The sequence below is a fragment of the Bubalus kerabau genome, chromosome 3, assembly GCF_029407905.1.
Source record: "Bubalus kerabau isolate K-KA32 ecotype Philippines breed swamp buffalo chromosome 3, PCC_UOA_SB_1v2, whole genome shotgun sequence".
NCBI lineage: Eukaryota > Metazoa > Chordata > Mammalia > Artiodactyla > Bovidae > Bubalus > Bubalus kerabau.
In genome coordinates this window covers 164536303-164557923 of record NC_073626.1, presented here as the reverse complement: position 1 = coordinate 164557923, position 21621 = coordinate 164536303, and the positions used below count along the sequence as shown (strand labels likewise).

The 21621-nt window shown below is 40.1% G+C and overlaps 1 protein-coding gene across 3 annotated transcripts in view; it reads left to right on the top strand.

Annotated features, from left to right (window-relative positions):
* Nucleotides 1-21621, top strand: part of PAX3 (paired box 3) — a 101436-nt gene that overhangs the window by 27487 nt on the left and 52328 nt on the right. The gene's annotated exons all lie outside the window — the stretch shown is intronic.

Here is a 21621-nt window from a genome sequence, read left to right as displayed (position 1 = left end):
ATTTGTCCGGAGTATTAGCCAAGCAAACTGCAAATAGCAACAAAATGAAACAGTTAATAGAGCAGCCAGACAGAGCCATGTCAATCACTTAACTTGAACAGCGTTAGGCGATCGAGCTCCGTCCACTGTGTTACCTAATTATCTTGGGAAAGGCAGTAACTGGAAGTAATGGTATTGTATTTCTTTCTGCTTACTGCCCAGAAAAGGTGATAAATACTCACTGCTCCATAATTATGCAACATATATACATAAAGGAGTAGGAGGGGGTGGGAGGAGGTGGAAGGGGGCTGCATGGGGGAGGAGGTCGCATTGAAGTTGTGTTCCTAGTCAAAGGACCAAATATGGCATAAATATGGCATTTTCAAACATTAGCATGCTGGAGAATCACTTAACTCGTTTCATCTGGAGCTGGCTGAAATATGCATGATTTCTCCTTTCACAACCCTTAAAGACAAACACGTTGAGCCATCCAAGAAAAGTTCTTTCGCGGAGAAAACAAAAAAAAAACAAAAAAAAACTAACCAAAAAACTTAACCTGCAAAAGCTGTGCTCAAATAATATGAAGGATTGGGCTGAGCGTTCCTGCTGCTTCCGTGGAAACTGGGTGAAGCCGCCACCAGGACCCAGCTCTTCCCACCGCGCCTGGCTGTTGAGACACTTTCTTGCAAGAAAAGTCCTGAATAAGCCCTTAACCTTAGTAGACGGTCGAGGGGAGGAGGCAGGACTGGAGGACTGATTGGAGGCAGAATGAGTTTCTGTTCCTAGGGTTAGGAAGGATATTTTTGGATTCTACTTTTATGGGGTCATTGTAAAAAAACAAAAGAAGAGCATCAACCACACGCTTCTTTGAATGGTGTGAGCAAACTGATTTTAGAAAGATTTCCAACTGCCTGAGGGGTGTCTGGGTGAGAGAGGGGGAAACCCCAAGCCCCCGTTGGAATGTCTGCAGATAGGTCGAACTGATCTCCGAATTGCAAAACGCGGCTGCCTTTTAAAGGGGCCGCTGAGGACTGTATTCGGATCCTTTGTAACAGGGGCTGTTGCGGATTGCTGTTTGATGTTGGCTTTGTGCATAATGGGTTTTGTTTGGAGGGACAGTAATAGATCTGAAGGGTCTGTTATGTAGCTTTTTGACCTATTGTTCCAGAATGTATCTATTAATATAAAAGTTTCTGCCTTTGTAAAAAGTCCATTACTGAACTAAGTACTCAATTGCTCGGCATTTTAACACACCAGTCCTGGCACTTGAAAACTGCCTTCTTAAAATCTGATTTGAAGGTCACCCAGGGTGAATTGTAAACAGAGCTAGGAAAACAAATTATATGGTCAGTTTTTTAATATATTAATAACTTCAGCTATTTAGTAGTGTCAACACATAGATTCTCTCTTGCCCTGTGTAATGCTACTTAGGATGGAACAATGTTTGGGGGCTTACGGGGCATTTCTACTTGGAAACAAAGTTCAAATGGAGAGCAGTAGCTGCTTAAGAAACTGGAATTCACTGAATTTACAAATTTCCTTAGGTGACCTGCTTGCAGATTCTTTACCCTCTAGCCCACCAGCAAAGCCAGAAGGGGAAACTCAGGCAATAGAAATAGAATAATCTAGGACATTTTCACCAATAAAAAACTGTGGAAACTTTTCCACTTAGAGAAATTTTTTTCAGACAGATTTTGAAAAATTGTTTTAGTTTTAAAATTACTCAATTTAAAGCTCAGTTTTATGTTTTTCAGGATGATTTAAAAAATCACGGTATCTGGAAATATTAGGAAATGTCCATCATCTTAGAATGCTAAAAACTGATATAACTTTCAGATCAAAATCAGCTCAAAGTGGGAAGAAAGACTGGGGACATCTTTGTTATTCTTTGTCTTTTTCCTAATCCTGGGTGATTTGTAGATTTTCACCAACTTTTACCCTTCTAGCCTCTTTTCCCCACACAAACCCCCAGTTTTGTTGCCAGAAGTGAAGGCTGGAGAATAGTGGTGAAGAAGAACAATTTGGGTTCCCTTTTGTCTCCTGTGTTAACCTTGCCACCCTTCCTGAACTCAGAATCCTGTGCAGACTCTAGGAGACTGGTTCTGAAGACAAGATACATTAAAAAAATATATATATATTTTTAATTGGAGGATAATCGATTTACAATATTGTGTTGGCTTCTGCCATACAACACTGTGAATCAGCCATAAGTGTACATATATCCCCTCCCTCTTGAACCTCCCCCCAAGCCCCCGCCCCATCCCACTCCTCTGAGTTGTCACAGAGCACTGGATTGAGCTCCCTGTGTTATTCAACAAGTTCCTATTAGCTATCTGTTTTACATATGGTAATATATACCTAGATGTCCATTGACAGATGAATGGATGGTACATATATACAGTGAGATATTAGCCATAAAAAGGAACACATTTGAGTCAGTTCAAGTGAGGTAGATGAGCCTAGAACCTGTTATACACAATGAAGTAAGTCAGAAAAACAAATTTCATGTATTAAGGCATATATATGGAATCTAGAAAAATGGTACTGCTGAACCTGTTTACAGGGCAGGAATAGAAACATGGAGACAGACAGAGAACAGGCTTGACACAGCCAGATGGAAGGAGAGGGTGGGAGGAATTGAGAGAAGATACAGTTTATCATTTGCTCTTCTTACACCTGTGGAGAATTTGAACTGAAATGGATGAGTCTAGCTTACAGAGCATCAGTGGCAGTTACTACACCTACAGCCCCTGCTACATTCAGGTTCAATGCCGATCCTTTCATAGGTCTGTAATGCAAAGAACTCCATTCTGTCATCCCCTCGGCTGCTTCCTAGAGATACATGAGGAATTCCTAGTATCTGTATGATCTTTCGGATCTCGTGGTTTTAATAATTTCCCCCAAATCAGAATTTATCCCTATCCTTGGATCAACAGTCAGTTCTCCAGGGGCCAGACAGGTAATGAGAAAGCAGCAATAATATAAATGTATTCCTATTTTCTGTATAAGGATACAGAAGTGGGAGAGTAACACCGCTTGTAAAGGCAGAGCTGGGCTTGGACCAGCTCCTCCAGGTTTGTTGCAATCCAGAACTGCCACTGTGTAACTGGCTTGTGGCTTCTGGGAAGGCAGGTGACAATAAGAAAGTACTGAGAAGGGGGTCTGTTTTCAGGGAGCATGCCTAGCAACTCTGGCAGCTGGTAAGTCTATGAAGTCCGGCCAATAATAATATTTGCCTTACAAAATTGTGATAAAAATTATATGAGAAAAAAAATTATATGAGAGACTACACAGGGATACAAGTGCCCCTCGATAAGTGTCAAGTACTGTCTTTGTTCATCTTATTTGTGGGGCATGGCTCAGAGGTGAGTTCCCAGGAAGCAAATAAAGCTTCAAGTATAGGGCTTTTAGGTCCATGAGCCCCTGAGGGTGCTAGAGTCCTGGGTGGGGACAGGAAATCAGGATGACTTTTTGTGTAAAAATTCCTACTAAACTGCCTTGAGAGGTAAACGCAACAGGTAACTCCAGTAATAACTTACTGTATTTTTTCTCCCATTCAAAATAAATATTCACTTTGTACCTGGCTTTTGTAGTTGTAAATTTATATTCTTAAGAAGGTCCTGCCAAACCTGGATCAGCTACTGGGTGTTGCCATACTATTGGGCTGGTCTTTGGAGAGATATCCTCTCCAGGCACCAGTGAGCCAGGTTATGGCGTGAGTGGGAAATGGTTACTTTACTGATGGGTTAGTGAAGAGTTTAATTTATTCAGAGGCATTAACTGAGAATTCTATCTGTTCCATCAGATTCTATGTACATGCACTAAGATGTCAAAACCACTGTCCTACTCTGGAATTATTTGAAGTATAGTTAGCTTAATGTTTTAATTCCCAATATCCTGAGAGAGATGGAGGAAAAGTCTTGCTGTCGGTATGAAGACTCCATAGGAGGCTAACTCAAAACAACTGGGAAAGTATACAACCTAGGGAATTAGAAGTCATTTTAAAGCAAGAGTAACAGATCCTATATGAATAAGGAGATACCAGCACTTGTTCAGAAACCAATTCAGACTGTTTTATGAGAAATATACAACAATCAGCACCAACCAACTACACTTTAAAAGTCCAGGGCACCAAGGAAATGAGGAGAACCCTTCATCTGGACATCTCCAGGTTCAGAGATGCTTCCTGGAAGAGAAGATGTCAGAGCTGAGCATTAGAGGATGACCAGGAGTTGATCAGCACAAGAACTAGAGGAAAGGCGTTACAGGCAGAGGGAACAGCACTGTCTTAAAAGGCAAAATAAGCACCCCCTTTCATCTTTCCACTGTTGAAAGTGAACAAGTGATATCTGTAACACAACACCATTCTCAAAAGGCTAGATAGATTGCTTTCTCCCTACCCGCAGCTTTACTGAGATATAATTCACATATAACATGGTGTGAGTGTAAGATGTACAGTGTGTTGATTTGATACACTTGTATATTGCAAAGTGATTACCAGAACATACACTTGTAACTGCATGTTAGCTAATACCTGCATCATATCACATAATGAGTATTTCTTCTTTTGTGGTGAGAACATTGAAGATCTACTCTCTTAGCAAAGATGGGCTTGATAAAGGACAGAAATGGTCCTAACCTAACAGGTCCTAATGCTTCTGACCTAACAGAAGCAGAAGATATTAAGAAAAGGTGGCAAGAATACACAGAAGAACTGTACAAAAAAGATCTTCATGATCCAGATAATCACGATGGTGTGATCACTCACCTAGAGCCAGACATCCTGGAATGCGAAGTCAAGTGGGCCTTAGAAAGCATCACTACAAACAAAGCTAGTGGAGGTGATGGAATTCCAGTTGAGCTATTTCAAATCCTGAAAGATGATGCTGTGAAAGTGCTGCACTCAATATGCCAGCAAATTTGGAAAACTCAGCAGTGGCCGCAGGACTGGAAAAGGTCAGTTTTCATTCCAATCCCAAAGAAAGGCAATGCCAAAGAATGCTCAAACTACCACACAATTGCACTCATCTCACATGCTAGTAAAGTAATGCTCAAAATTCTCCAAGCCAGGCTTTAGCAATATGTGAAGCGTGAACTTCCAGATGTTTGAGCTGGTTTTAGAAAAGGCAGAGGAACCAGAGATCAAATTGCCAACATCTGCTGGATCATGGAAAAAGCAAGAGAGTTTCAGAAAACCATCTATTTCTGCTTTACTGACTATGCCAAAGCCTTTGACTGTGTGAATCACAATAAACTGTGGACAATTCTGAAAGAGATGGGAATACCAGAGCACCTGACCTGCCTCTTGAGAAACCTATATGCAAGTCAGGAAGCAACAGTTAGAACTGGACGTGGAACAACAGACTGGTTCCAAATAGGAAAAGGAGTACATCAAGGCTGTATATTGTCACCCTGTTTATTTAACTTATATGCAGAGTACATCATGAGAAACGCTGGGCTGCAAGAAGCACAAGCTGGAATCAAGATTGCTGGGAGAAATATCAATCACCTCAGATATGCAGATGACACCACCCTTATGGCAGAAAGTGAAGAGGAACTCAAAAGCCTCTTAATGAAAGTGAAAGTGGAGAGTGAAAAAGTTGGCTTAAAGCTCAACATTCAGAAAACGAAGATCATGGCATCTGGTCCCATCACTTCATGGGAAATAGATGGGGAAACAGTAGAAACAGTGTCAGACTTTATTTTTTTGGACTCCAAAATCACTGCAGATGGTGACTACAGCCATGAAATTAAAAGACGCTTACTCCTTGGAAGGAAGTTATGACCAACCTAGATAGCATATTGAAAAGCAGAGATATTACCTTGCCAACAAAGGACCATCTAGTCAAGGCTATGGTTTTTCCAGTGGTCATGTATGGATGTGAGAGTTGGACTGTGAAGAAAGCTGAGTGCCGAAGAATTGATGCTTTTGAACTGTGGTGTTGGAGAAGACTCTTGAGAGTCCCTTGAACTGCAAGGAGATCCAACCAGTCCATTCTGAAGGAGATCAGTCCTGGGTGTTCATTGAAAGGACTGATGCTGAAGCTGAAATTCCACTACTTTGGCCACCTCATGCGAAGAGTTGACTCATTGGAAAAGACCCGGATGCTGGGAGGGATTGAGGGCAGGAGGAGAAGGGAACGACGGAGGATGAGATGCCTGGATAGCATCACCGACTCGATGGACGTGAGTCTGAGTGAACTCCGGGAGTTGGTGATGGACAGGGAGGCCTGGCGTGCTGCGATTCATGGGGTCGCAAAGAGTCGGACACGACTGAACTAGTGAACTGAACTATAATCACTGTGTTGGACATTAGGTTTCCAGAACTTATTTTTATAAATGGAAGTTTGTACCCTTTGACCAAGATCTCCCTTTTCTCCCCACATTACAGCCCTTGCTAACTACCATTTGGGTCTCTCTGTAAGTTTGTTTGTTTTTTTTAGGTTCCACATGTAAAGCAGAGTTTGAACTTATCTTTCTCTACCTGACTTATTTCACTTGGCATGATGCTTTCAAGTGTCCATCCATATCAAAGTATGTCTCTTTAAAATTTATTGTTACGTGTTGTTTGAAAAGAAAATGGATTTCATATACTTCGGTTCTTTTTTTTTAAACAGGACAAAAATTTTCTCACTCTAACTGACCACTTTGAGGAGCATTTTTTTTTAATGGAACCAAAAAATTCTCCCACTCTGAGTGACCACTTTGACGAGCATTTTTGGAAAGAACAGAGCCTGATGTACAGAAGTGAGGTCCTTGGGAATGTAACAGCCTAACTCAAACTCTTCCTTTACCCTTTGTTCAAGGAGGTGATCTGAGTTACAAATTCTATTTTTTCTAGATTTCTTCTTTTTGTGACTTAAAATTATATTTTGAAATGGTCATATGGTAAAATAGACTTTAGTTTTTTTTTTTGCGTTGAGGTGAAATTCATACAAACCATTTTAAAGTGAACAATTCTGTGGCATTTAGAACGTTCACAGTGTGATGCAACCACCAGGTCTGCCTAGTTGTAAAACATTTCATCACCCCGAAAAAGAGACCGTGTACCCAGTAAGTAGTTGCTCCCCATTTCCTTCATTCCCCAGCAACTACCAGTTTGTGTTCTGTCTCTGTAGATTTAAATATTCTGATTATTTAATGTAAACGGAATCATATGACCTTTTGTGTCTGTCTTCTGTCACTTAGCATCATGTTTCAGAGGTTCATTCACACTGTAGCGTGTGTCAGAACTTCATTCCTTTTTATGGCTGAATAATACTCCATTTGTATGCATAAACCACTGTTTATCTAATCATCCACTGGTGGGCCTTTGGGCTGTTTCCACCTTTTGGCTATTATGAATAGTACTCCTGTGAACTTGTATATACATATGTTTATTCTTTTTTAAAATCTTAACACATGTACATATTCATGTAATGACCATCACAATCAGTATACAGTATGGTTCCATCCTCCCCCAAGATCCCTTCATGCTCTCCCCTTAAACGGACACCCCCGTCCCACTCCCAGCTCCTGGCAACCACTGGTATGTTTTCCAGTTTTGTCCTTTTAAGAATATCCTATAAATGGAATCATACAGTATTTAACTTTTTCAGACTGGTTTCCTTTACTCAGTATAGTTATTCTGAGATTCATCAAGCCATTGAATGTGTCAATATTTCATTTCTTTTTTAAAAATTGACATATTTATTTTATTTTAGTTTGGAATTAGTATTTAGTTTGAAGTATTTAGTTTATTTTATTTAGTTTGGAGTTGATTAACAGTGTTGTGTTAGTTTCAGGTATGTCGCTAAAGTGATTCAGTTATACATATGCATGTATGTATTTTTTTTTCAAATTTTTTCCTGTTTAGGTTATTACAGAATATTGAGCAGAGTTCCCTGTGCCATACAGTAGGTCTTTGTTGGTTATTTTTAATATAGCAGTGTGTACATGTCCATCCCAAATTCCCAATTTATCCTTCCCCTTTCCCCCCTAGTACTCATAAGTTTGTTCTCTGAGTCTGTGAATCTGTTTCTGTTTTGCAAATAAGTTCATTTATATCATTTTTATTTGCATATAAGCAATATCATATATTTGTCTTTCTCTTTCTCTGTCTCTGACTTACTTCACTTACTATGGGTAATCGCCAGGTCCATCCATGGTGCTGCAATTGCATTATTTCATTCTTTTTACTGGCTGAGTAGTACCCCATTGTATATATGTACCACATCTTCTTTATCCATTCACCTGTCAATGGGCATTGAGGTTGCTTTCATGTCTTGGCTACTGCTGTAGCCAAGCACTGTAATGAACATGGGGGAGTATGTATCCTTTCAAACCATATTGAAGAATACTATCCTACTGACTGGTTGTGCTACAGTTTGTTTATTTATTTACCTGTTGAGGAACATTTAGATTCTGTCCAGTTTTTGTTCATTATAAATAGAACTGGCATACATGTTTGTGTAAAAGTTTTGTTCAAACACAGAATTTCATTTCTCTTGAGTAAATACCTAGGTGTGGGATTGGTAGGTTATATATTAAGTGTATGTTTAACTTTATAAGAAACTGCCAAACCATTTTCTACAATGGCTATACCATTCTGCATTCCACCAGCAATGGATAAGAGGTCTGGCTGCTCTGTGTTGGTGCTAGCCTTAATATTGTCAGTATTTAAAAATTTACCTGTTCTGAATAGATGTCTAGAGATATCTAATAATGGTTTAATTCACATTTCCCTAATGACTAATGATACTGAACACCTGTGAATGTGTTTATTTATCATCCATATATTCTCTCGAGTGAAATATCTGTTCAAGTGTTTTGCTCATTTTAAAATTATGTTGTTTTCTTATTGTTAAATTTTGAGAGTTCTTGTTATTCTGGATTCAACTCCTTTGTCAAATATTTGATTTGCTCTTGATCTTAGCTTGTTTGTTCATTCTTCCAACAGTGTCTTTTACAGAGCAGAATACTTTGATTTCAGTGAAGTCCAGTTTGTCGATTTAAAATTTTATGGTTGTGCTTTTTAGTATCATGTGTAAGAACCTTGTGCATAGCCCTGGTTATGAAGATTTTCTCCTATATATCAGATTTTGCATTTAGGTCTGTGGTCCATTTTCAGTTAATTTTTGCATGTGGTTTTATGTTTAGGGCAAAGGTTATTTGTTTTTGCATGCGGATGTCCAATTGTTTCAACACCATTTATTGAAAAGATTATTCTTTCTCTGTTGAATTGTGCTTGCACTTTTGTCAAAATCAACTGGTGGTGTTTGTGTGGGTCTCTTTCTGAACTCTCTATTCTGTTCCTTTGATTTATAAGCCAGTTCCTTTGCCAGTACCACAATGTCTTCATCACTATAGTTTTGTAGTAATTCTTTAAATTCAGTGATATGATTCCTCTAAACTTCTTTTTCAAAATAGCTTTTAGCTATTCTAATGATTTTCCACATACACTTTCACTATAGCTAATCTTATAGCTATGAAAATTCCTCCTGGGAGCAAATTAATTTTTTGAAAGGCATTTGTTTTGGTTTTGAATAGTTTTGGAAAGAAGAGAGTGAAAATAAAATAAGTCTGTTTTTATTTCACGCAAAATTAATGAAATTATCAGATTGCAGGTTTCATTCTATTACAAATTCTTCCTCTATGTAAAGTGCTCAGTTTTAGTGAAATGGTTGGCTGTAAGTCAGAGAAATTGAGCAGAGTCATGTCTACATGAGAGATAAACTTTGAAACACCACATATGTTTAACCTGCTTTTTAAATTGGTCACGCAACACTCAGAATCAGTTTCAGTCTCAAGGAAGGCATACGTAAAACATTTAATGTATGTTCATGAAGAACAGGTCAACCTGCCCTTGGCTTGTGTATCATTTATTTAATTTATACAGTTTTAGGCCTTTGGGTCCTTTCAAAACATTTGCAAATGTGCAGCATTATAGGGTTTCCAGGCAAGTCTTCGTCCCGTGAGTTAAAAACTACAACACCAAGAACTCAGGAAGGGAAGTAGAAGATAGGAAGTTTTGCTTTCTTTTTCTGGTTTGAAGGAAGAAAGAAATTCACCCCCTGCCCCACTTTAGAAGAGGCTTCTTAGAAAGATGTCACAATCTTCTTGGCATCTTTTCCTTAGAGTCTAGAACTTCATTGCAAAATTCCAGAGAACTTTGACTGCCAGGTCCTTATGTTTTATACAGAATCATATGTATGCCAGGTATTAGTGTGTTTGTCCTATCCATTTTCTAACACTTAGAATAAAATGAACATTTAACACTTATAAAGTCAATGTGAGCATTATGAAAGTGAGCTTAAAATATAATTAAGGATTCAACACACTAATTCCTGGCATACAGGTTGAAGATTGGTTTTTTGAGGGATGCTGTTAAAATCAATTATCCTAAAACTCTTGGCAGCTCATTGTGTGCATACCAGGTCTGCCAAAATAGTTCAGTTTGTTGATCTAAATTTTGGAAGCTTTGGGTTAAAGTCTGCTTATTTCAAGTTACTCTTTAAAAACTGTATATTGAGATGAATATCCAAGGTTAAAGTTTATCAGTTAAGTAATTTTAGAAATTTTACATTGAGAAGTGAAGGATGTGGCTACTTGAGTTCATTCTAATCATACCAAGTCTAGGTGGCTCTTGCTAATGCTCTCTTACATTGAGAGCATCATTTTTAAATTTTGTGTTTCCAGAAATACTTTTTTCGTTCCTCAACCAAGACCTTATGGTGTTGAAACATAGCTACAGGTAAATGAACATTAGTTTTTCGATTTCTTAAAGACTAGATAGGCATGTAGTTCAGTGAAACTAACACCGTTCAGCAAATAATTATAATGCTTTATTTCTCTGCGGTTCCTTTACATGTAGTTTTTGTTTGCTACTTCATATTGTGACGTGCTGCAGAATGGTATGGCTTTCCCCACCTCAGAGATGAAAGTGAGCCTCAGAGAAGTGGTTGATCTGAAGTCATTGAGCTAGGAGTACGTAGCAGAATCAGCCTGAAAACCTCATTCTCCTGAGGCCATTTTACTTTTAGATAAAACAAATTCCTATCATATATCTGTGAGAAAAGGGAGAGAATGACTCCAGAATACTGCAGTTCGGATTCTATGGCAAAAGTTACTTTTGAGTTTTTCCATTAAAACTAAAAGGACAAAAATGCTGAATTCTGTAGCATCAGCTCTGGTTTTGAAGTATTTTAAAAAACATAGGCATTTGTATTTTTCTTTCTCTAAACACAATCAGTGTTACTTCCCAGTGGAATTTCTCTGTTTGGACTAGTAGTTATAAACCCTTGTATTTTGATATTCTTAATAGATGTTGATTGGTATAACGCTATGCCAGGTCTTTATATTTGATGTATCACATAGTACCTGCAAAGTGCTTATTTGTTTTGTACAATCTTTTGGTCTTAACCTTTTGATCTAGATATAAAACAGGCAGAAGCAATGTAATTCCTGCCTTTAATGTAATATGATGACAGGAATCAGGAATGTCCATTTTAGAATGCATCAGGAAGTGGGGACTGGGCTTATTCCACAACCATGTTGTGTTGGATACATTGTGTTGGTTCCTGCCCTGTGTGTGTGCTTGTGCACAAGTGTGAGTGTTCATTTAGAAACAGTAAGAATAGGTTCTTCCTTTCCCAATAAGCCATTCTTGGAAGGTAGATCTCAGCAGCTGTAGATGAGATAAAATATAGAATAAATTAGGTTTAGGAAAATTGAAAACTTTAATTTTTTTAAAAAGGAACCCATTGAGGGGCAAATCTGCAGGAAGAATTTTTCTCATTCTAGTTTCCTTGTTGAGGTTAGTTTAGTGGCTCACTTCACAGAATGCCTCAGGGTTTGAGATTTTTATAGTGTGTATAAAATCAGTGCCATGCACTCAATCCCAGATCTGACCCAAGAGAATAAGACCCAGGGGGAAAATATCTCAGCATTACCAATAAGAGAACTACTTTTTTTTTTTTTTTTTAAGAACTGAATTGCAGATCCACACTTCAGAAAAATAGGGTTAGTACCCAGTAAAACTCAGATTAAAAAGAATCCTCCATCTGCCCCAAATATTCTCTAATTGCAAACAATATGCAAGGGTTAGGAATCAAGTCCAAAGGTTAAAGGTTCTTGCTGGCAAGTGAAAGAGGGAGGAAAGAGGTATATTGATGCATGTCAGTTTCCAGATTCTGGGGTCAAGCTATTGTGCCTAAAAGGAACAAGGCATCTTCAGAAAAAGTGTGATTATCAAACAACAGGTCAAAGTTTATCTCTAGGTCAATGAAAAGGGTGGGGGGAGGGTCATCATTCAGATTCTGAATATAAGCTTTGTATTTAAATTTGTGACAAGGTATTCAATATTTTGCAAAATTAACCTATTTGGTTTACTAAATGTCATTTAATAATGAAATCAGAAAAATTGTTCTCACTTATAATAAATATGAAATAATGATAATAATAAAGCCTCACATACATTATATAATTTAATCCTCAAAAGAATGGTGTGAGGTATATATTATTATTCCCACTTTGTAGATGAAATAATTGAAACACTTCTTCTAAGGTCATTTATGTTAAGAGTCACTCAGTTGTGTCCGACTCTTTGCGACCCCATGGACTGTAGCCTGCCGGGTTCCTCTGTCCATGGGATTCTCCAGGCAAGAATCCTGGAGTGGGTAACCATTCCCTTCTCCAGGGGATCTTCCCAACTCAGGGATCAAACCCAGGTTTCCTGCATTGCTGGCAGATTCTTTACTGTCTGAGCCACCAGGAAAGCCCCAAGGTCATAGGGGCATGTAAATATACTGTTCTTTCCGCCACTGTAGTTCTCCCCCCAAAACTGAATGGTGTGATATTGATTTAGTCCTAATTTGATTCATCATAAAATACAAATGTTCTTGAGCGCACTTGGTTTTAGGAGGGAAAATGTCTCTCAAATATTCCTCTTCCTTGAAGCGGTTCTTTTTTTCTTCTCATTTCCCCAGAAGGGTTTGCTGTCCATATCTGTCCAAAGCCCCTTTTGTCCTTTGCCTGGACATTGCCCGGCCAGTCCTGGTAGTGACTCTGAGCTGTACAGGGACACCGGCAGTGGCGGCGGCCGGCACCGGCAGCGGTGCAGGGAGGCCCCAAGGACACAAAAGCCTCTGGAGGCCCGGCCTCCCAACGCCTGCGCTGCTCGCAGATGCTAATGGCCCTTCGCTCCTCAGCAGCCCTTCTTGTTTAGTTTAGAAAAATATTTCAGGAAGGCATTTGGACCAGTGATTACAGGCAATCTGATTCAAAAAGATCAACCAAGACAGTTAGTTGATAATGATTATTTTTTTTCTTCACTAAAGGAAGGATGTTTTTGAACCAATGTCTGGGAAATAGTTTCCCAGTGGAAGCTGCTGAGAGCAGAAGTCTCCATAATTAGGGTGGTAAAACCTCCAATAGTAATTAAAACAATTCACAGACTAAGCTGGTTTTAATTTTTCTGGTAGCTGCAGAGGCAGAAAACAATTGTTCTAGCAAATTACTAATGCTTAAAACATAAAAGCCTATTATTAATTGGCTGTTTAGTTGTATAAGTAAAAAGTAAAGGGAAACAGTGTACACCTTGAATTACCATGACCTCATAGCATCAATAATAAGGCAGAGAGTGTGAGGAATTAGATATTATCTGAAGGTCTAAAAACGCTGAGCCCTTTAGTCAACAAACTTTTTGTGTTTCCTTGTTAAGAGAAAGCACATGTAGACAAATGAAGCAAAATATATATCTACATGGAAGTTTCTTCCCCCCCCCCCCCCCCCATTTTGGTAGTTTTTCCTCACCAAAAAAACGAGCCTGTGTTATGGTGTACCTGTGTGTGACCATTCTGTGAATATTTTCTAGATTTAACCAATAGGCCGTACCTAATATTTAACTATCAGTAGTTATTTATACTGCTTCCAATTTACCTCATAAACAAAACTACCTCGCAATCGCAGAGTCCACTTCCCCCTTTCAGACTGAACTGAAGTTTAGACCTGTGTGGCCACATCTGTACCTTTCAAGGTGGAGTCCGTCTAGGGATCGTGCAGCATTTCACAATGGAGAGAGAACCAATCCATCAAATTCCATGCCTGTTTTCCGAGGTGGAGTCAAGTTACGTTCCCTGAAACAAGTTATCTCGTTGAAGCCCAACTTAAAGAGTTCCGTATTCATATTCGCTTTCTGATTTTTTAGGAAAAGGAAATTTAAAAGATAATTCGTTTAAACAGTGCCGTTGCATACAGTATTTAATTTTGTATTCATGAGAAAAATGAGACTTCCAGGCTACTAGAAAAGAAAAGTTAATTCCTTGCAGTAGAGAAATCAAAGCGCAGTTTCCGAGTCTCCCGGGCGGAGGGCCTGGAGGAGGTTAGGGGGTCTTTGTGCCCGGGGGATTGTCTCAGTGGGAGTGGAGGGGGAGCGGGAGAGATCAGGAAGTGCCTGCCTCGGTGCGAGCCCGAGGGATCAAGGAGGGACAGCAGGGGGTTCTGAGAAGGAGGATGGTATTAGCTGCGCGAGGAGGTCCTGCTCAGATCAAGGCATCTTCCAGGCAACGGTGAGCAAAGTCCTCGGGGGTTGGTTGAAGGGAAAGAATGGTTTTCTGTGAGCAGAGAAAAGTACTTCGTGGAAACTCCGAAAACACTTAAGAGCACTGCCTCCTGGAATGTGATTGATTCCAGCACACTCCTAATCCCAGAAGGAAAAAAAAAAAAAGCCCAGGAGCTCAGAGGCTTCCCAGGGCAGGATCAGGCTCAAACCATAGAGAAGAAGTTGCTCATTCTCAAGGTAGAATCTCACAGCCACCAGCAAAGAGTGCAACCGACTGGCCTTGTCATTGCTGCTCAAGGCTGGAACTTTCCTTAAGGGTACTTGTGCGCCTTGTGAGACCCCACACTCCTGATCAGCTCTCGGCAGAGTTCTAGGGAGCTCCTGTTGGGTGCTTTATGTGTAATTAGAAATTCCATCATCACAACACCATGCAAAATAGGAATTATTGCCCCTGTTTTACACTTGAATTCCCTGGGGCGGCGGCAGGGGAGGTTAAATAACTGCTGGCAGCCACACTGCTGGGAAAATGGCAGTTCCAGGATTTAACTCCATGTGTGCTTTACTCTGAAACCTAGCCCGGTGGTCCAACTTCACAGAAACTTAAGAATCATACATAGAGAACATGAGTTAATACTTTAAAAAAAATTCTCAGAACTTTGGTACGGTAAGTGCTAGATAAGTGTTAATATTATTATAATTGATTTCTGGGCTTCTTGCATAAGAGAATATTTCTGGGACCATCTTCAAGTGATTTTGATTTTGCATATGTGGAGTAGAGCTCAGAAATCATCATTTTTAACAAACATGTCAGGTGATTCTGATGCTTATACTGGTAGGTGACTTGCATGATGTCCCCATTTAATAACAGTGCTAAGACTTTATCTGGAGTAGGAAGAGGCAACCCACTCCAGTATTTTTGCCTGGAAAATTCCATGGATAGAGGAGCCTGGTGGGCCATAGTCCGTGGGGTTGCAGAGTCAGACACAACTGAGTGACTGAGCTTGAAGGCTTAATTACCTAATGGGGCCTCTCCAGCTAGGAGGTCCTCCTTCTGTCTTCCTTGACCATATTTAGGCAGGGCAGGTACTTCCTATCTCATAACCTCAAGAGTAGGTTCCTATCACACAAGCTAACTCATTTTCAGTATTAAAATCAGATCCCATGACTTACGTGTTTAAACACCACACATTCCCTCTTTCCTTAGTGAAATTTGTGAGTTTGACTATTGAACAAATCTCTAATTCTGTTAATGTTGCAACTTGCCCAACTGGCTAAATTGAGAATGCTGCTGCTGCTAAGTCGCTTCAGTCGTGTCTGACTCTGTGCGACCCCATAGACGGCAGCCCACCAGCCTCCCCTGTCCCTGGGATTCTCCAGGCAAGAACACTGGAGTGGGTTGCCATTTCCCTCTCCAATGCATGAAAGTGAAAAGTGAAAGTGAAGTCGCTTAGTTGTGTCTGACTCCTAGTGAACCCATGGACTACAGCCCACCAGGCTCCTCTGTCCATGGGATTTTCCAGGCAAGAGTACTGGAGTGCGGTGCCATCGCCTAGGAAGTTTGATAGTAAATCTTAAGTATATGATAAATGCATGTTGACATAAACTGAGATCTTTGACATGCATACACTGTAAAGTGACATGAAAATAATATGAAAAAAGATCTCAGAGATCTCCAAGTGGTCTCAGCCAGCCACAATACTTTCTTACATCCTAAATAAACATGGCCTTGATGGAGACATAAGTTTGAGGGCAGACCCTGAGATGGGTCTCAGAGATGCCTTCATGATAAAATAATACACTGAGACTATGGGAAACCCAGATTTCCAAAGGTCTTCTGAGACCATATATGTCTGAAGTATTGACAGTACTTATGGTGGGGCGATGTATGTCAGAAGAGACAAACATATTTCAGTACAACAAAATTGAAATGTAAGGTGAGAAAAGACTGACAAAATATAAAGTGAAAAAAGACCGTGACAGCTACTCCCCACACCACCACCCCCAACCGGGCAAATAATATACCCACCGCACACAAAGTGGGATTAGGAGTCCAACTGTTATTTGGTAAAACATCTAACATGTCTGACTGAAAACTTAAAGTGAAACTCCAATAAAAAAATTTGCAATTGACATTTCCTGGAGGTTGGATGTCAGATTCTTAAAAATTTGATATTTGCTAAACTTTGAGCTTTGTTCTGTTCACTTTTCTGCATGTACTGCTTTGGATAGACCTGGACCTAGAGTAGGCACTAAATATTTGGTGAATAAATAAATGAGGAATTAGAGAAAAATTTTGTGATGAGGTTATTTAAAATTTCCGTCTCTTTTTACTGGAAAGGAAAACATATGTCCAAACGTGTGTATGGGTAGATTATGTCCTGTTGTCTGGACTCTTGTTATATCTTTGCCAACTTGTTTTATTGCTATTTCTGGTGGTGCGTCATTTAGGGTTATTTGTGTAAATAAGGCCTTGGTTAGCATTAAAATTTGGATCCTGAATCACAGCCTAGAATGTCTTTAGTGTTTGAGAAAGTTAGCACACTAATGTAAACCAGGATACATAGTTTATACTTGAAAATGATAACTTTTATTTGACATTTCTACAGTCCTCTACATTTTTCAAGGTTTATTCATACTTCTGTAAATCTGTTCTTTACAATCACCTGTGGACTTTTTATGACTCCTTAACAGATGGCATATCTAAGAATGATACAATTTAGGCAACCATTTGTCCAACTGAAGGTCTGGGTTGAGAATACAATCCTAGAGGTAGAATACTAGTTCTTTTATGTTATTTTTAACTTCCTTGTTTACCAAATAAGTAGATTTGCTGCCTTGGTGGTGGCCACTTAGATAAAAAGGATGAGAGTGGTGTGTGGGGCATCAGGGCATAGGACTGGGGAGGCAGGGGACAAGTATGGTTCTAGCATTTCTGCAGGTGTAGCCAGTGGCTTGTGTCAGAGGTCACTGAGTTCATGGCACGGAGCTCCAAGACAATCTGAGGCTCTAAAGTCAAAGCCAAGGTGAACATTAAGCTAAAGTAACCATAGCAGCAAGACTTGAGATCACCTGGGAAACTGTTGTCCAAATTAAAAGAATTTCTCCGTTTTCTATCTCCTTGTAAATGGAGTAATAACTTTGGTTTTGGGTATAATTAATTCATGAATTAGGTTTGGCACTCAACTCTGTAAAGCTGAGTAACATCTTATGGACCTGGGCTCTCATGGTAAAAAAAATCTGCTGCAACTCTGGCTTCATTCATGCCTGGAGACAGGGGAGTGACGGCAGTGGGAGACAGGATGAGGAGCCCTCCACCCACAGTGCAGAGTGAGTGGGACTTGAAGCATGCTATGGAAAAATGAGAGTGTGGGCTTTATGTTTTGCCTACCCCTGGGTAATGAGAGTGGTGGTGGGCTTGGATGGTAATAGGGGATGTGAAGAAGAAATTTGGCACAGAATTCATAAACATGAGCATCTGTATGAGAAAATTATTATATCAAACCTATTTCCACTCCATACTACTTAAGTAACTCTTTCTGTGCCTCAGATTTTTCACCCATAAAGTCAAGAATAGTCTTAATTTGCAGATTAGATGAACAAAAGCAAGTAAAAATGTTCCACACAGTATTTGGAGCATAGTAAGTACTCATAAAATGTTGGCTTTCTTTTTATCTAATAAAGGATTGTATAGTGAATATTTTTGGTTCTGTGGACTACTGGTCTCTGTCACAACTACTCAGTTTACCTTTGTAGCATGTAGCCACGTGCTCTGTGCTAAGTCACTTCAGTCATGTCTGACTCTTTGTGACCCCACTGTAGCCCTCCAGGCTCCTCTGTCCATGGGAGCCATTTTCTTCAAGCATGTAGCCATAAAAATACATAAATGAATAGATGTGGGTATGTGCCAATAAACTTGATTTATGGACACTAATATTTCATTTATTTTCTTGGACTCCAAAATCACTGTAGATGGTGACTGCAGCCATGAAATTAAAAGACACTTGCTCCTTGGAAGAAAAGCTATGACAAACCTAGACAGCATATTAAAAAGCAGAGAGATTACTTTGCTGATAAGGTCCACATAGTCAAAGCTATGGTTTTTCCAGTAGTCATGTATAGATGTGAGAGTTGGACCATAAAGAAGGCTGAGTGCTGAAGAATTGATGCTTTTGAACTGTGGTGTTGGAGAAGACTCTTGAGAGTCCCTTGGACTGCAAGGAGATCCAACCAGTCCATCCTAAAGGAGATCAGTCCTGGGTGTTCATTGGGAGAACTGATGTTGAAGCTGAAGCTCTAATACTTTTGGTCACCTGATGGGGAAAACTGACTCTTTAGAAAAGACCCTGATGCTGGGAAACATTGAAGGCAGGAGGAGAGGGGTATGACAGAGAATGAGGTGGTTGGATGGCATCACTGACTCGATGGACATGAGTTTGAGCAAGCTTTGGGAGTTGGTGATGGACAGGGAAGGCTGGCGTGCTGCAGTCCATGGGATCTCAAGGTGTCAGACATGACTGAGCAACTGAACTGAATTTTTCATTTAGTTTTCATGCACTGATGTTATTCGTCTTATAATTTTGTTCAACTATTTAAGAGTGTAAACACCATCCTTAGACAGGACATGCAAGGACAAACAGTGGGTCATGTTTGGCTGACCTCTGCTATAGACCTTCACATCTTCAGTCTGGAAGTCTTATTTGCCTAGTGAGCTTCCCTGGTGGCTCAGATGTTAAAGAATCTGCTTGTGATGCAGGATACCTGGGTTTGATCCCTGGGTTGGGAAGATTCCTTGGAGGAGAGCATGGCAACTTCCTCCAGTATTCTTGCCTGGAGAATCCCCATGGACAGAGGAGCCTGGTGGGCTACAGCCTTGCGGTTGCACAGAGCTGGACATGACTGAACGACTGAGCACAGCACAGCACAGCATAGCACTGGGCCACATCTGTGCTTGTGGAGATGCCCATTATTAGAGTTCTGTTGGCCACTGCTGGTTCTGCTGCAAAGCATGTGATGGGGTGTCAACAGTACTTCCTCATTCACTGGAGACTGGTTATATCCACCACGTGGAACACTTCTAGGAGACAATTGAAGTGATGGACTAAGTGGTTCTTTAAATGCAAACATGCATTTCTTGGGTAGGGACATGTCCCAGGTTCCCAAGATATTTCTTTAAGGTTTGAAAACAAAGCAGAATGTCTTTATTTGCCATGAGTTTCTCTGCATTCTCTGTGACCTTATAAGTCAGTTATCATAGTTTATAGAATGGGTTTTGCTCATAGGTGGGGGACGTGGCTGCCCCTGAAGGGTGATTTTACTGGGATTGAGGAAGAAACCCCATGTCCCCATGAAAGACTCAAGGAAGTTCACAATCATGAGTATTGGTTGACTTGTCTGTCCCTGCTGTTTGGGGGGTAAACTGGGCTTCATTGCTGTTGTTTAGGGATCTTTGTACTATATTCATGGTAAGAAGTGTAGAAAGAGAGTGTCTTTCTTTTGTTCATTGCACTTAAGGACTCTAGTTTCGTCAGGGGTTCATGAGCAAATGTAGATTTACAGTGAAGCTAACTTCAGAACCCCCTTTCCAAATCCTTGCAAAGGGCCCCCAAACTGTGTCATGTGGTCTTGCAATTTTGTGAAATATGCAAAAATAACCTAGTTTAGTGGGTTATTTTTAAAGAACTCCGCCCTTCTAAACTGTAAAAGCTTTAGACCCCACAAAACATGGATCTGCTTCAGGCTCTGTATTTGTAGGCTGGGACCGACTTACACCTTTTTGGAAGGTGAGAAGAAAAACACCTTTGTTGGTAGATTAGGAGGATTCTGGGATTTGTGAGTAAATCTTCCTTAAGGCCTCAGACTGAAGAAAATGTAAAAGATTTTCTTAGGGAAAGGGGCATGAAACTGAGAGAGGAATGACATTGTTGGTGTTTTCCTGTTTTCCTCACCCCACCACCTCTGGAAAAAAAGAAAAATCAGGATGTCTGAGAAAAAGAAGGGCAGGTATCTTAAGCTGATCAGAAAAGAACCTCATATACTCACATTTTTGAATGCTTCATATATTGTCTAATTTGATACTGGCTGATAATGTTTAGTGCGGCATTATCTGCTATAATAATGATGATGAAATGCTGGTGATGATGATAAAAATACATATGTTACATGAATGTTACCATTTATAAAACACTTTCACATACTTCCTCTCATTGGTAACCACTGAAGCCAAGAAAGCATCTCTTTATTTATGGTCTTTGGATGCCTCCAGAATTAACTGGGATCCCGTGAAAGATTGAGATGGAATGGTCTCTATGGTCTTTTTAATTATTCTCTACTTGTGTGCACGTGTGCCCAGGCGCTCAGTCGTGTTCAACTCTCTGTGACCCCATGGACTGCAGCCCACTGGGCTGCCTGTCTCAGTGGAGACTACTGGACTCAGCCCACCGGGCTCCTGTCTCAATGGAGACTACTGGAGTCCCTGGTGAGACTACTGGAGCGGGTTGCCATTTCCTTCTCCAGGGATCTTCCCAACCCAGGGACTGAATCCACATCTCCTGCATTACTGGCAGATTATTTACCTCTGAGCCACTAGGCAAGCACCTATTTTTTCCTTATTTTGTGATAAAAACCATGACACCTGTCAGTTTCTCTTCTTTTGTGAATTCTTCAGCATTGGGACAGTCAAAATAACCATTGAGCTTTGACACACAAAACTGTTTGCTTCTCTTCAAGTGGCTTCTAATTTTTGCTTGCAAAACTACTTGACTGGCAAGCAAAGAACTCAGTTCCCTCAAAACCTACTCTTAGTAAGGCAGTGTTTGCATTCATCAGCTTTGTCTGTAAAAACATACTGCTGACCTCTGACTGTTTGACCTTTTAAATGAAAAAGCACCACTGGGATACATAATTAAATTTATACACATTCAAGGATGTGCTCAATCAGAGAAATGTGTGGTTGTGAAAGAGTTGATCTGGAAGTTTAGTCAGTAGTTCAGTTAAGAAGGAAAAGTGCTGGCAGAATGCAAAAGATGAAGTGCTCTTGAGTGCAGAGAAAGGAGGGGTGTATAGGATTGGAAGGTTCAGGGAAGGTTTGTGGAATGGGCTTTTGA